This window comes from Natrix helvetica (genome assembly GCF_964273705.1).
Source record: "Natrix helvetica genome assembly, chromosome: 2".
Lineage (NCBI taxonomy): Eukaryota > Metazoa > Chordata > Lepidosauria > Squamata > Natricidae > Natrix > Natrix helvetica.
Window position 1 is genome coordinate 114,710,087 of NC_138552.1, and position 16,652 is coordinate 114,726,738.

Genomic DNA, 16,652 nt, shown 5'->3' on the forward strand with positions numbered 1-16,652 from the left:
TTCACAGGCAACACCAAGTGGTCAGGAATAGCCAATACCCCAGAATATATGCTCAAGATCTAAATGGATCTTGACAGACTTGTACACTGGACCCTATCTGACAAAATGAAAGTCAATGTTGAGAAAAGCAGGGTTTTACATTTAGGGAAGAAAAACCAAAGATACAAGTACAGATTAGGTGAAACCTGGCTCAATAGCAATAATTGTGAGAGGGATCTTGGAGTTTTAGTAGACAGTCACTTAAATATGAGTCAGTAGTGTGCTGCAGCTGCCAAAAAAGCCAATGCAACCCTAGGCTGCATTAATAGAAGGATAGAATCAAGATCACATGAAGTATTAGTACTGCTTTAAAAGGTCTTGGTAAGACCACACTTGGAATACTGCATCTAGTTTTGGTCACCATGATATAAAAAAGATGCTGAGATGCTGGAAAGAGTGCAGAGAAGAGCAACAAAGATGACTAGGCGTCCAGAGGCTAAAATATATGAAGAACTGTTGCAGACATTGGGAATGTGTAATCTAGTGAAAAGAAGGACTAGGGGCAACACAGTACCAGTGTTCCAGTATTTGAGGGGCTGCCACAAAGAAGAGTAGGTCAATTCAGTGGTGGGATTCAGCTGGTTCACACCAGTTCAGCTTAACCGGTAGCTAACTTTTTCTGCAGTTTGGTGAACTGACTGATCCCACCACTGTCTGGCCCCGCCCTGCCCCTCACCTTTCCCTTCCCAGCCACTCCTTGCCTGGCCTGAGAAGTAAGGCTGATGGTGTCAAATGAAGACCAACTCTGGGCCTGCTGTGCTTGGTTGAAGGGTGACTTGAAGGGAGAGGGACACAGTGAGACTCAGCCGCCTTTCAGGCCTGGTTCTCAGCTTCTGCGGGGAAACCCAAGAGAAAGCACCTGGTCTGGCCACAAAGTGCTCCAGCAGAGTGCTCTTTCCTGAGGGCCATCCACTTGCCCACCTGCCAACCAGGTTGGCCCAGAAGCAGCACGTCACCCCATCGCAGGCTGAATGCAGGACCCAAGGTGTGGGGAAGGGTGAATGGGCAGCAGCCACCCGGAGGCCCCATGGAAGCTAAGAGTGGGTCCTGAAAGGTGGCTGAGCCTTGCCATCCCCCCTCCGAGGCCTTGCTCCCAAAGGTCGCGACAACTGACTTGGAGTTGACCAGAGGGGGAACAATAAGAGCTGTGGAGACACTCTAAGGGCCATGGCGGTGAGCTGTTTCCCTTAGGGGGCTTGCTAGATTTGTGGAAGTGCCACGTCCACTGAAAGATCCACAATATGGTGGCACCTTTTGAGATTTTTTCTCTATCAGAGTGGTTGGCACTTCCGTCTTGCTACGGAGCATGCATTGACAGAAATGGAAGCATTCGTGCTTCGGCAGGATGAAGTTGTGCCTCCGAAGTATCTCTTTGGAAATGGGAGTTGGAAAGTTGGGGTGGGGGAGAGAGAGAAAGAGACAAGGTGGTGGAGTCAGTTGGCTGATGTAAGTGGCTTCAGAATCAAATGTGGCAGGTTGTGATGGTAATAGTCTCCAGTTAGCATTTTTGAAAAAGAAGGAGATGCGATGAGTTGAAAGTCCCTGCTCCCTTTTGAGAGTTTATTTTAGGCTGGCCAACACAAGGTGTCGGTCCTGTTCATTTTAGGGTGAGTTTTAAGAAAAACAAATGTAAAGTCTCTGTCAGACCCCTATTATGATACTGCCATTCCTTTAGGGAGGGGGCCTGCATACATTTATTAACTTATTGCTCTCTTCCTATTTACCATACATCCTGTATCCCCCTAGTTCATAGCCTTTATCCTGGCACCTATGTGCCCTAAGCTTGATTTACCTTTGGAGGAAATGTAATAAGGGGCGAGGGCCATGTGTTTTGTCTCAGTCCTGAAGCTTCCTGCAAGACCAAGCCTGGGAATCACGTAGCTCTTTCTGAGGTCGGCCATTCTAACAACATATTTGCATGTGTGAATTGGCTCATTCAACCTCGGACTGAGAAGATGGGTTTTTAACTACTTTATCCTAACTGTATTGCCTAAGGGGGTCTTTAGATTCTGCTTTCTTTTGTCCTACAATCACTCTCTTTCAATAAAAGATTCCTTCCTTTTGAAATGCTGAAATTCCAAGAGTCTTTACTTTCTTGAATGGAGAGGAGAGACAGACCCTTACAGTCTCCCTTCACAGAGATTTGGTCGTCTATGCTTTTGCATGCTACCTACATACTCCAGTTCATGAAATCTTACACATCTTTTATAGATCTTATAGTTTATAATGAATGAGGTCAAAGGAAAATGAAATGCAGAAAGAGCAGTCAGTGAAAAGTAGTGTATCCTATTAATGGCCATTCACAAAACAAATTGCTGTGGCAGGAACAAATATCTTTGCATTGGTACAAAAACCAACATGGAGCAGTAATTATGGAATGAGAGGAAAGACTAGTTTCTCAGTCATGAAAACTCAATGCATGACTTTGAGTCTTTCTTTCTTTCCTTCCATTCCTTCCTTCCCTCCCTCCCTCCTTCCTTCTCTCTCTCCCTCCTCCCACCCCGTCTCTCTCTCACACACACATCTTTGTGGCACTCCTTCAGAAACAAAATATTTTGTCTTAACAGTGCTATTGCCCTGCCTCCCGATCTTCCTCTGGTTGTCATGTTCTTTCTTAGATTTAGTTTTGATGCTACTAGTAGTCTTTTTTCCATTAACGATTTTTGGGAGGTCCTGTGTTTGAAATTTCTCTTATCACAGCTTAAGAGAATTCTTCTGTCAGGTACTGAGGATTTAATAGCTGCCAGCTGATGTAAGGTTGTAATCTGTAAACTGTAAGCTGATGCAATGAGGATGATTCAGCAATACAGGGATAGCCTATTTAAGACTCTGATGGGGTCCACACATTTACCCTTTTAAGAGGTGTCTATATATAGGTGGCCATTAGAGGGTGTTTCTCTGTCTCGTCATATATCTCGTTTCTGTCCTTGTGTCCATAGCTGAGTGGTAAGGGATTTATCTACCATGTGTATGTCTGTATATATGTATATATAAACCATTATTAATTGTCTAAAGGCTCTGTGTGCTGTGTGCTCTGTTTTGCTCCTGGATTTATCTCATAATAATAATTACGCTGCCAAAACTCTGACATCTTCATTTCTGTTACACAGCAAAAGATGAAATATCAAGTTGCCCAATTTCTGATAAATATTTTTAGATACTGTATGTGTATAATTGACTGCTATGGGTTATGTTGGAGGTTGTTGGGCCCAAAAGATGTTTGAGCTGCATCTCCCCCCCCCCAAAGAAAGCCCACGCCCTTTGATCCAGCGCAGCGGGCCCAGAGCAGGTCTCCCTAACCCACTGTCGGCTTTACCTTCACAGGCAGCTGTGGTGAGCTGAGCAGTGCAAGCCCCGTGGGCTGGAACACCCAGAACTTCTGGAGACAAGCTGTTTTAGTTGTTCTCACTGTCAGGAAGTTTCTCCTTAGTTTTAGGTTGCTTCGCTCTTTGTTCAGTTTCCATCCATTGCTTCTTGTTTTGCCTTCTGCTGCTTTGGAAAATACATTGTCCTCCCCTTCTTTATGGCAGTCCCTCAAAAGCCTGTTTTGTGACCTGCCTATCACACTTTCGTGCAAAGCATGTGAGCCATTTCTTCCTTTCAATGGTCCATTAAAGTACATCTATAGTATGTAGTTGCAAATAATAAAGATAAAAAAAAAGGTGATCAACATTTTTACAGAACTATAGATACGTTGAGGCCTTTGAGGTGAGTTGCTGGGAGGTGAGGTGAGACCAGATGTGACAAGGAGTGGCTGGGAGGGGAGGGGTGAGGTGGGGCATGATGAGGAGAGGCCAGGTGAGACAGACATCGAGTTGACCCAGTCACATGACCACCCAGCCGTGTCTCCCCAGCCAGTCATTAGGACAGAGAACTGGTTGTTAAATTATTTGAATCCCACCACTGGGTCAACCTATTTTCCAACGCACCAGAAGGCAGGACATGAAGCAATGGATGGAAACTAATCAAGGAGAGAAGCAACCTAGAACTAAAGAGAAACTTCCTAACAGTGAGAACAATTAACCAGTGGAACAGCTTACCTTTAGAAGTTGTGAGTGCTCCATAACTGGAGTCTTTTAAGAAGAGACTGTTATTTAATCTCCAAAAAGAAAAATGGGGAATCTACTAATCTACAAATCAGTGAGTTTGAGACTAACACATAGGAAGCATTTACAGTTGACATAAATAGATCAGCCTCTAAGCATTTGAAATCAAGTATTAAGTATTGTAATTATCAATGTTGTTAAGAACAAGTCTTTCCGAACTATGGTAATTTTATTTTTTTTATTTATTGGGCAATATCCCTTGATTTTTCAATAAAGATAGCATACCCCTTGATAAGTTGAATAGTGTGGATGAATAGCATGTGAATACATAACTAGTTCAAAAATCATACACAAGGATCAATCCTGAATCCTTTATTCTTCATTATTTCCACTATTGGATATGATGGAAACACCACATTTTATAATAATATTCAATAAAAAATTATTAGGGTGGTACTTCTGAATTGATCCTTTCTTAAAAAGGCCCTCTTTTATCTTTTGCTTGCTATCTTGCTAAAGATTATCTTATTAATATTATTAATAGATATTATTTTCCTCTGTCCAAGATCTGCTTTCTTACTCTGTACCACTCTTTATGTGACAATTCTTTCTCAGATTATACGTTTCCTAGGCTTATAATGTAACTTCTTAGTGACCGACCTTGTGGTGAGAATGATGAAAAATAGTATTGCTTTGGGGAAACCTATTTAATTTTCCATTTCTTCCAGTAGTTCATTCTCCACCTCAAAATTTAAAGGTAAATGATGGTACAAACATGTGCAATAGTAACTGCAAATCTTTACTAAAATGTTTACTACTAGCGAGAGGTTTTGGTGTTAAACCTATCTAAGGATGTCCAAGTCAGGTCTGGCGAAGCTGCAAAATGAATAAGACCCAAGCAGCACACAGAACAGAGGTGGGTTGCTCCCGGTTCGGCCCGGATCAGGCAAACTGGTAGTGGTGGTAGCAGGAGGCTCCGCCCACCCACCTGGATGCTTCTGTGCATGTGCAGAAGTATTGCATGTATGAGCATGTGCGTGCACACGAGCAAACCAGTAGTAAAAAAAAATAGAAACCCACCACTGACACAGAAGATGTTTTTCTGAAATCCTCTTATATCAGCTCCGGCCCTCTACCAAGTTAGTAGTCCATTCCTCAGATGAAAATTGCAGCCAAGTGACTGAGAATCCTTCTTTCTGAAAAACATATACCTAAAGCTAGAGTGCCTGAACAGGTCAGGATATGGTTGGTTCAGTTACTTCTCCAGTGAAGTTTAATAAAAAGGCTTTCCTTACATTTCCCTATCTTAGGATAGTGGCTTTGCAGCTGATATTTCAAGAAATATCTCTCAGTGGATTCTTATATGCAATGAGATTTCTTGTCCTGGTCCTAAACAAGCAGACTTGGTGTTAGCATCTCTGTAGAATAGATGCTGCTTCAAATCTTCAGAAAATAATTAGCTGCTCATAGTTACAGTATTTGCATAAGTATGATAATGGCATGATGATAAAAAGGGGATAGGGTTGATTTAGTGTATCAGGGTAATGATTTAAGAGCTGACCAGCTGCTACGATGATATAATGCTAGGTATGAGTCAGCAAAGTTTTGGGGCTTATATCACTTTAAGAGCCTGTAATAAGAAGAGGCCCTGTTCGGAGCGTATCTCTCTTCTGTGCTGATCGCTATTTGTTTGAGGTCTAAGTAAAGTACATGTATGTATATATTCTTTGAAGATAGAACCACTATTTAAATACAACCTCTGTTTACTGTATTTGCTCCTGGTCTGTCTCACATAGTAACACTGTGCACACTCTAATAAAGTGTACAAAATTGTTCTTTCTTTTTTATTGTCCCAAAGGTGCTTTTTCAAGAGGCAACTTTCTTGATTTTCTTTGAAGACATTTTGCTTCTCATCCAAGAAGCTTTTTCAGATCTGACTGGATGAGGTGAATGGAAAGATTTATACTCCTTGCAGACAACTGGTTATTTGCATTCTTTTAGAGAGTTGTTGAGGCTATCTGGAGGTTTATCTGTGTCATCAGGGTCACCTGAATAGTGAAGCTTTTCTGGAACTGTTGAAAGGACTGTGTTGTAGACTGGAGATAGATGGTGTCATATCCCTCCCACTCTGTTGAGAGAGGGCTGTTCACTTTTGACATAGATGGTGTCTTTGATCCCTCTTTCAAACCAGCAGTCCTCTCTATCTAAAATGTGGACTTTGCTGCCTTGAAAAGAGTTGCCTTTGTCTTTTAAATGCAGATGGACTGCTGAATCTTGTCCTGATGGGTTTGTTCTCCTATGTTGTGCCATGCATTTCTTTCTTGATTCTCCTCACCCTAACCCATGCATTTTGCCTCTCAAATGCTGAAGGAATGATTACACAGAATAAGATGTAACTGAAGCTGAAATATTTCCAACTTGGGAATAGGTTTCCTCTAAATCTAGACCAACGCTTATGAGTGAAAGCTAATTGATTATCAGTTTAATAATATGTTATTCACGCAAAGAATAAATAACTAAATAAATAACCAAATCAATTAATTAAAAAAGTATGTTTTAGTAAAAAAAACTTTGAATCATTCATTTTATGTTCACAACTGTCTCTGTCCCTAAATGGAATTTTAACAGGTTTCTTTCACTGCTTTGTATTGTTTAAAACGCTTTTGATTTTCTATATTTAACCCCTGTATTTGACATATACTGCGTCTTAAGCATCATCATGGGTTATTAAGAAATCATAGGCACATATTGCACACATATGTTTTCCTTCCCAGATGACTTTATAAATCTGCTGTTCTCTGCAGAATATAAGGAACAGATCCACATTTTGTTCCACGATGCCTTTGCTTAGATTTCAGTTTAGGCATAATGTAATAGTAACATGTTAAAAAAATTTAAAAGCTCTGGTCTGGAAAAATAAATGTTTGAAAAGAAAGGCCAATTACTGCCTTTCAGACAACATCTTCTTCAGTGGTCCGTATCCCAAAAGCACAAATCTACTGTTTTTTAATGGTGAGGACATAGTAGGGAATCTAGACTCAAGGGAGTGGGAGAAAGTGTGGGAATTCTACCATATGTCCCTTGCTTGATGGGCTGAGGTCTGTGCTTCTATGTGTTCTGCCATTATTCATTTCAGTACAATGGTATTCTAGTTCAAAAACTGAGTTATCAATTGAAAACAATGTTTACACTTACATCACTTCAAATTTAAAGAGAGGCTTTTTTCAATTAAAAGCCCTTATTGTTGCCAAGTGCCAGATGAATTAATACTACTGGAATGTTTGAGAAAGCTTGAGAAGGGTTGTGCCAAACCTATTTGCTTTTTGTACTAATGCTCATATATTTAATCACACATGTTTCATGTTTGCCTTAAAATATAACATATGTAAAAACAATAGCATTGTAGTTTATAAAACATATTCCAGGTTATGGAAAATGAATTTCTCCATGTTGTTCAAGAAACCAAAGTAAAAGCACAATCAATTGCTGTTTTACAAATCTCAATAAATTAACATCAGTGACAAAATCTGTTACCAAAAAAAAAAAAAAAAGATTTTGAGGACCTGGAAAGAGTATAGAGAAGAGCAATATACAGTAGATGATAAGGGGACTGGAGGCTAAATCATATAATGAACAACTAAGGAAACTAGGTATGTCTAGCCCAGTGGTGTCAAACTCGCGGCATCATAGTGGTGTCATGTGACATATTGGGACTTTCCCCCCCTTCGCTAAACTAGGCGGGGTGGGGGGGGGAAACCAGCATGTGATGTATCTGGCCCATGGGCCATGAGTTTGACACCCCTGGTCTAGCCTATCGAAGAGAGGGATTAAGGGTGATTAGTTGTCTTCCAATAGTTGAGGGTTTATCACAGGGAGGAGGATACCCATCTATTCTCCATAGCATCTGAAGACAGGACAAGAAACATTGGGTAGAGGCTCATCAGAGGGAGATCCAAACTGAAAATAAGGAAGAATTTCCTGACAGTAAAAACAATTAATCAATCAACAACTTACTACTTGGAGTTATTGATGCTCCGTCACTGGAGGTTTTTGAAAAAAGATTGGACAACAATTTGTCCGGGATGGTATGAGGCAGTGATAATAGGCAGCCAAAAGTGGGGGGAGCACAGGGGGGTTGTGCACAGGCATGCCACACCCATAATGCTATGCGTGTGACCCAGCGCGCATGTGCATGTGACATCTCCCCTTTTGCCACAGTTTTTTCACCCTCCCCAGGCTCCAGAGGCTTTCTAGGAGTCTGGGGAGGGTGAAAACAACCGCCCCGGAGCACTGTTCCCTCTAAGGTGCGTGGCTGCGCGGCCGCGCAGGTGGCAAGAAAACACCGCACAGCAGTTTCCAACTGCCGCGCAGTGATTTCTACTGTCACAGGCGCCGGAGGTCCTTTGCAGACGGCTAGAACTGGCCGCCCGCAAAGGACCTCCCCAGACTTGTTTTGATGAGTGGGGGGGGGGGGCAACTGAGTTCAGCAAAGCAAGCCCGGGGAGGTCCTTTGTTGGCGGCCAATCCTAGCTGCTTGCGCCCAGCGCTGCGGCTAAAGTAAACCCCCAAAGCCCCTGCCGCTACCGGAATATCTGCTGCCGCCTCCCCTCCTCTAACAGCACCACCACATTTGCTGCCCGACGCTGCGGCCGAGGTGAAAGCCGCCAAAGCTCCCGCCAGCGCCCCCGCCGGTGGCAGCGGCGCCTCCCCCTCCGTTCGGAGCACCTGAGCTGGGCCCCGCGTTACCCCTGCCCCCTCCTCCTCTGCTGTGCTTTTGAGGAGCCATGAGGCCGCGGGAGCCAGTAGGAAGGCGGCGGAGGGGGGCGGGAGCAAGGGGGAAAAGGCCTCATGGCTTCTCAAAAGCACGGCGGAGGAGGAGGGGGCAGCAGGGGTAACGCGGTGCCCAGCTCAGGTGCTCCGAGTGGAGAGGGGATGTGCCGCCGCTGCTGCCACAGGCGGGGGGCGCCAGCGGGAGCTTTGCCGGCTTCACCTCAGCCACAGCGCCGGGCAGCAAATGTGGTGGTGCTGTTGGAGGAGGAGGAGGAGGAGGAGGAGGAGGCAGCTGTTATTCTGGTGGCGGCAGGGGCTCATCGGCATCTTCAGCAGCAGCCCTGCCCCCTGTGAAAAAAACCGAAGATGGAGCACATCCACGCAGATGACGTCGCCGCAACATGATTGGAGATGGAATTCTGGGAGTTGAAGTCCACAAGTCTTCAAGCTGTCAGGTTTGAAGAGCAGTGCGTTTTTTTTCTCTAAAGGGTTAGTGGTGCCAGGATCTTGCAACTTGACAGCTTTAAGACTTGCATGCTTCAATGCCAGAGTTCCTGAGCCAACATGACTGGAGGAGGAATTCTGGGAGTTGAAGTCCACAAGTCTTCAAGCTGTCAGGTTTGAAGACCCCTTGGTTTTTTTTTCCCTAAAGGGTTAGGGATGCAAGGGTCTTGTAACTTGACAGCTTTAAGACTTGCGTGCTTCAAATGCCAGAGTTTCTGACCCAACATTTTGGTTGCTAAGCAAGAGCATTGTTAAGTGATACTATATAACACTTTTAATTAAGCAGGTACCTTGAAGAAACATAACTTTGAGTTTCAAATAATACTGATTTCGTTGTTGTCTTAGGTGACACCTGTGAAAAAAATTCAGGTGCTGCTCAGGCATGAAAATGTTCTGCTCAAACACTATACTTTTCTGCTCACACTGAAAAAAAATTAGAGGGAACATTGCCCCGGAGGCCCTCCAGAGGCTTCAGGAGCTTCCCTGAAGCCTCCAGAAGGCAAAAAATGTCCCTATGGGGAACCCGGAAGTTCGGGAATGGTGACTTCTGATTTGTACATAGGACACATTTTCGACCTCTGGAGCCTTCAGGGAAGCCTCCTGAAGGCTCTGGAGGGTGAAAAATGGTCCTATGGATAAACCAGAACTCACCATTGCCGAACTTCCGGGTTCTCCCTAGAGCCAATTTTTGACCTCTGGGGCGAAAAACAGCCCTACGGACAAACCGGAAGTCACTTCTGGTTTACTCATAGGGCCGTTTTTGCCCTCTGGAGCCTTCAGGGAAGCTTCCAGAGGGTGAAAAACGGCCTCAAAAGAAGGCCAAAGTCAGCTGGCAGAGCTGACAGGTCAACACATTGCGTGCCCTAACAAATGGCTCCGCGTGCCACCTGTGGCTCTTGTGGCTCCACCTGTGGCTCCTCCACCTGTGGCTCCTCCACCTGTGGCTCCTCTTGCCACCTGTGGCACCTTGCATGCCCTAACAAATGGCTCCACGTGCCATCATCATAGGTATAAGGATTCCTGCCTTTAGCAGGAGGTTGGACTAGAAAACCTCCAAGGTCACATCCAGCCCTATGATTCTATGAAATGGAAATCTATCTTTGTCCATGCTATGAGCAAAACAAGTAGAAAGACATATTTTACCTTCAGTCACGATGTGGGTCATCCATCCCAACCCTAAGCATTGAATTTAACCTATATCTATTATGTTTTGGAAAGTACAAGACAGATTTTTTTCCCCATCCCATCACTGTAGTATGCGTGTGAGATGATATTTATACAGTGGATTTGTTATATGAAAAGAACATTGAAGTGATTTATCATGGTTCCTATTTTTAAAAATAAAAGTAATAAATCTTTTTAAAAATCCCTTTATGAAATTGTTTCATAATTGCAATTACAAAGTAAGGTTGCAAGTGTATATATTATATAAATAAGGAACTACTAAATATTAGACTGTTTGCAGAGACACAATTAACAGAAATGAGTCAGTTATTTTGTGCAGACATCACTGTATGTTTCATTCATTTATCAGATGGAATTAATATGATTCATAGCCATAATATATTCAATATCTTCATTTTTATGAGATGAGAAATGTAAGACACCATAGATTCCATTCTAGTTCTCTGTACAAAAGGCTACCATTCAGTGATTATTCACAGCTGCTGAACCAATGAGTAAACTTTACATAAGAAATAGCCAGGATAGAATCCAAAAAAGTACATCTCAAGAGAATACGACGTGATAGTCTATTGAGAGCCTATCATGTATACAATTTCCAAGTTTCTCAGCTGACTCAATTCTAATGAAATAGGAGCTACTACGAACTTTTCTCCCTCTACAACTCCCACTCAAAAAAACCGAAAAACCCTCCAACCCCAAACTAGAAAGCTGTGTTATATTTGGAAATCAAATTATTTTTCTTGTTCTGATTACTCTTCAAACTTCTCATTAACTTAAACTGCAATTTAATACAGCAATTTACTTGGAATGCTGACACCAAACCTGTAAGAACAAACAGTTTGAATTAAATGCTACTTACCAAATGTATTTGTTAAATATAATTAGAACCACATCATTTAATACATTATTCAAGTTAATTTGTAAAAATATTGTAATAAAACGTCACAGGATGATAGAAACATTTTAAAAATCCCAAATCATGACATCTAATATTTGAACTTGTAGCAGCTATAGAATGTTTTAAGAGCCATCCATATTTAAAATATAATGGTGCCATGCTAAAGTTTCAAAAATTATATTTATATTATAAAAATTATATTTATTTCAGAAATTTTTATAGATATGCAAATGTATATTAAGCAATGTATTAAAATTAATAAAATGAAATTCAGCCCTAGATAACATGCAGTTGAAAAAACAGATTGCTAAAAGATTATAAATTGTTTAATACATTATCAGTAATCACCCTTCCAAATATATTAGAGGACTAAATTTATATATGAGGTAGAATTATAGTTATATAAGAAACCTGTGATCTTTTGGAACTTTCTTCTTGCTATATTTAAAAGGGCTAGTACAATTTCCTCTCTCATCATGACCCTCAACAGAGCCTGGTGAAGCCTCCTCCTCTTCCTCCTCTTTTTCTTCCTCCTTATCAGCTGACAGAGAACTGACTGCCACTTTACTGAGGATGTGTGTGTGTGATGGAACAAAGGAAAAACTGCATCCCACTCCCCATTTTGACATGTCTCCAAGAGCTACCTACCTACCTACCTACCTACCTACCTACCTACCTACCTACCTACCTACCTACCTTCCTTCCTTCCTTTCTTCCTTCCTTCCTTCTCTTCTCTTCTCTTCCTTCCCTCCCTCCCTCCTTGCCAAATTTCAATCTGTAAGGTATATGGTGCTGCCATCACCTGAAAAGACTTCAGCTTAGCGCCTTGCTGGCATCCTGCCATCAAGTGGGGAGGAGGCATGGGGGAGGGAGAACAAATGGGCAATAAACCTGTATTAGTATATACTGGGAAATTGTTGTTCAGTCCACCCAATAACCATCCTACAGAACTGGTGTACCATCCTTGGAGCACAAGGGAGACTTACTGGGAGCTAAACTACCCAAGCCTAAGCTGTATTCCATGACCCCTAGGGAATTAGAGGAAATGCAAACTTTTATAGACAAAAACCTGAAGCACAGCTTCATCCAGCCTTCTAAACCAAAAGATTGCTGCTCTGCTATTATTCAGGGAAAAGAAGGATGGGTCCCTTCATCTATGCATTAACTATAGTGGATTAAACACTGTCTTCATTGAAAATGTCTATCCACTACCCCAATGAAGGACATGTTAGCCCATTTGGCAAAGGGGATTTTTTAAAAATCAAACTGTGGAAGACAGCTTTTAATTGCTCCTTGGGATGTTTCCAGTTCCAGTTTCCCCCCTTTTGGACTGCAAGGCCCCCCTGCTGTGTTCATGCAGCTAATAAATGAAGCGTTTCATGAGTAACTTCACAAGGGAGTGTCAGTTTGCCTGGCTGACATTTTAATCTATACTGAGACTATGGCAGAACATGTAAAACTGGTCTGGGCTGTGCTCAAAAAGCTCTGAGTAGCCCAACTGTATGCTAAACTGTCAAAATGCAAGTCCATCAAAGCAAAATTGACTACCAAGGCCACCACATTTCTCATGAGGGGATAGAGTTGGACCTCAAAAAGGTGTTGGCAATACTGGACTGAACTCCTGCCTGCACCAGGAAGCAACTACAAAGTTTCCTGGGGTTCGTGAACTTTTACTGCCAATTCATCCCATCATTTGCCCTGATAACCATCTCTATCACCAATCTGCTAAAGACAAAGGGGGGGGGGGGGAGAACCTAAGCCTAGCCAGCTGCTGAAATTGACATTGGAAATGCCAAGCAGTATTTGAAAATCTCAAGCACCTGTTCGCAGCAGAGCCGGTGCTGAAACACCCAGACTTCATCATCCAAGCAGATGCTAGTGATGAGGTGGGGGGGGGGGGCAGTACTGTTACAAAAAATGAGCAAGCTGTGTGCATATACTTCTAAAATGTGTCACTGAAACCAAGCATAGGTGAGTGGTCTGGGAAAAGGCATATGCAGTGCGCTGTGCACTCCTGACTTAGAGATATTTCTTAAAAGGGAGCAAAATGCCTTTTGAGGTATGGACTGACACATGAAAATGGAGGATTATTCAGTTTTGTATTTGGGGTTTTTACTTCTGAAAGCTGCCCAGAGTCACTGTGAGTGATTGTAAAAACATAGTTAAATTAAGTTTTGTAAATAAATAAATTTAAATAAATATATATTGCTCTGACACAAACAATTATATCCAAACAACATACAACATCTGAAAATAACAAGAAAATTACGTAAAATATTCCTTAGAATTCCATAAGTTTCCTACTTTCACTAATAGTTTCTTGTTGATGGGTGCAATAGAATACGTTTTAGCTCTGCCAAGGGAGCAATTTGAACAGCAATGAGCCACAATGGATCTAAGAGGAATTTACCATATTTATAAGATGCACCAGAGTATAAGACGCACCAAGATTTTGAAGAGGCAAATTAAAAAAAAAGTTTTTGCACTCCCCAAAACGGCCCATTTTTCGCAAAAACTGGCCCATTTTGTGGCAAAAAATGGCATGCATAGCCTTTAGGAGGCTTATAGAGTGCTCCTGGGGGCTGGAGGGGGCAAAATTGAGTAAAACCTGGCCCATTTTTCTCTCATTTCTGCCCTCCTCAGCCCCCAGGAGCACTCTGGAAGCCTAAAGGCTATGCATGGCAATTTTAGTGAAGAGGGTGGGGTTTTGCGCAGCCAAAAATGTTATATTCAGTGTATAAGATGCACCCAGATTTTCACCCTCTTTTTTGAGGGAAAAGGTGCATCTTATATTCTTGAAAATATGGTAGTTTGTTTTCCCCTCATGTGAGTCTAGATATCATAGAAAGCAATACCTCTCTCAAAAATCTTAATACCCAAATAATCTCATACAATACATGAGTTAAAAGTGATGTTATCAGTCATCTAGTATCTGTTAAGTCAGAAAGACAGGAGGAAAAACCCTAGAGGTTAAAGCCTGGAATACATAAGTCTTTGAAACATATCTCCTATTCTTTCTAGCCCCTTCTGCAGTAGCACTAAGAGTTCCATTTGTAAAGTCAATAGTTACTTTGTATTGTTGAAACATATCTGCTCTGTTTATTTTCATCACCACCTATGAATGTTATCATGCTAGAGTTTTTTTTTAAAGCACACTGAATAGATTTCAAAGTTTTATTTTTTTAACATGACTGAATGTTGGCATCTGGCATCTGTATTAAAGAAATCGCAGTGCAGCTAAATATACAGTACATACAGGTAATGTTACATGTTTTTTTTCCCCTGGGGGAGAACTGAACTATTAGCTCACTATAGTTGCAGTGCTAGCTATCAGATTAGCAGAGGATGTTTGTTTCTTGATTATCTGATGTACTAGTTGCATATGTTTTGACTCTGGATGATACAGCTGAGAGCCATGTGCCAGACCACTGTTCTCATAGGAAATTGGCCTTGTAGAGGTTGGGTCTAGATGATTACCAACCAAATGAACTTTTCTGAACTTACATCTGTTTTCTGAGCTTCCTTTGGAAAGTTGTCAAAAGTATTGCTAGCACTATGAGATCAGAGCTGTACAGCATCCCATATGCTGAAATTAGTTATTTGTTCTGACTAAGCCAAATAAATTTGTCTGAGAAACACTTCAGTTGGGACAGAATATGAATCCTATTTTTTAAAACATAATTTTCAGTTGTGCTTCTAAACCTCTTACATTAAGTATTATAACTGGTTTAATAACTATACTGTTTGTGCCAGTGTGTCCCCTCACTAACTCATGTCGTTATCAGATGTCCACATAATTCCCCTGAATAATTTACATAGGAGTGAAATAAAAGAAGTAGGGACCTGTCCCTTAGTAGTAAAATTAATAAGTAATCTCTCTTAAAGTTCTGCAAACAGACATTATGCAAACACCCACATTTCCAGCAAATATGGTTAAGATCACCACGTTAAGTTAGATTTCTTTGATTTTGGTTTAGTGTTGTAAAAGCCTAGCCAATTTTGATTTATTCCACAGATCATGGTTATACAAATTGTGGTTTAGTTCTCTGTGTAAATCAGATAGATATAGGGCTGAATAATAATATTTTATTGAATTATTTTTAAAAATCTGAAATTAAAAATTAAAATTAAAATGAAAAATGAACTCTGCTGTGTATGTTTAGGTGTAGAATTTTGCCATAGTAATTATTCTGTGATATAATTTGCAACTTTACAAACTTTTCTGGGGTCCTCCCCCCTATAATTTATTATAAAAGGCCATTCTACATGTCATCTTTAGCTGTTTCCCTCCATGCTCCCAGCTATTCTTAAAGGCAACTTTAAAACTCCCAATTCTTTTCCTTTCCTTTCATAGAGGTTTGCAGGCATGGATGCCTTCATACCTCCTCCACTTTCTCTCCTTTTACACAATGTCAATCATTTCATTCTAACCATCATCACCATGCCCTTGATCCTATTTAAAGGAAAAGAAGCATGTTATTTGTTTCTACATTCCATTGTAGATATATGGAAACTTTGTGAAAAGGAAAAAAAAACAATACTTATAGGAGGACAGTAGCATTGACAGTAGCACTGAAACCTTATCACTTTATTTCAACCTATGTTAAGATTAGAAACAAAAGAGAAAGAGAGAGCGAAATCTCATGGGCTCAGGGTTGGAAAGCACACGTTACCAGCCCAGCCCAAAAGTGAAACCGAATTCACTGAGAAAAGTAAGAATTGGATGGAGCAATGATTTTTTAAAGTGGTAGGAAAACAGTAGGCAAAGAAATTTCATTGACTAAATGGGTCATTGGTAAATCAACCAGAAGACAAATTTAAAAATAGCAGCTTCCAATCATCCAAGAATATAAAAGCCCTGAACAAAATGACTGCATGGAGCAGTAATCAGTTTTATGTGCCACCTACTGTAGTCTATTGAAATTGATGACTGTCATGAAATTAGAATGAAATGCAATAGCCCAACAGCTCAAAAGGGCTTAAGATGGCTCAGCAGTTTGGAAGCAGAACTTCATGGGCAGTGGGATGGGGGTATTTGCAATTGACTGGGAGTGGGTAGAAGACACTGCCACCTGCTCCTTACACTACCTAACATTCTAATCATGTCACCTACCTACAAAAAAAGGAAAGAGAGAGGAAAAGCAAATCAAATCAAAACAACACCAAAAATGAAAAATAATCTATCCGTCATCTCTGGCCCTCTTCAATAC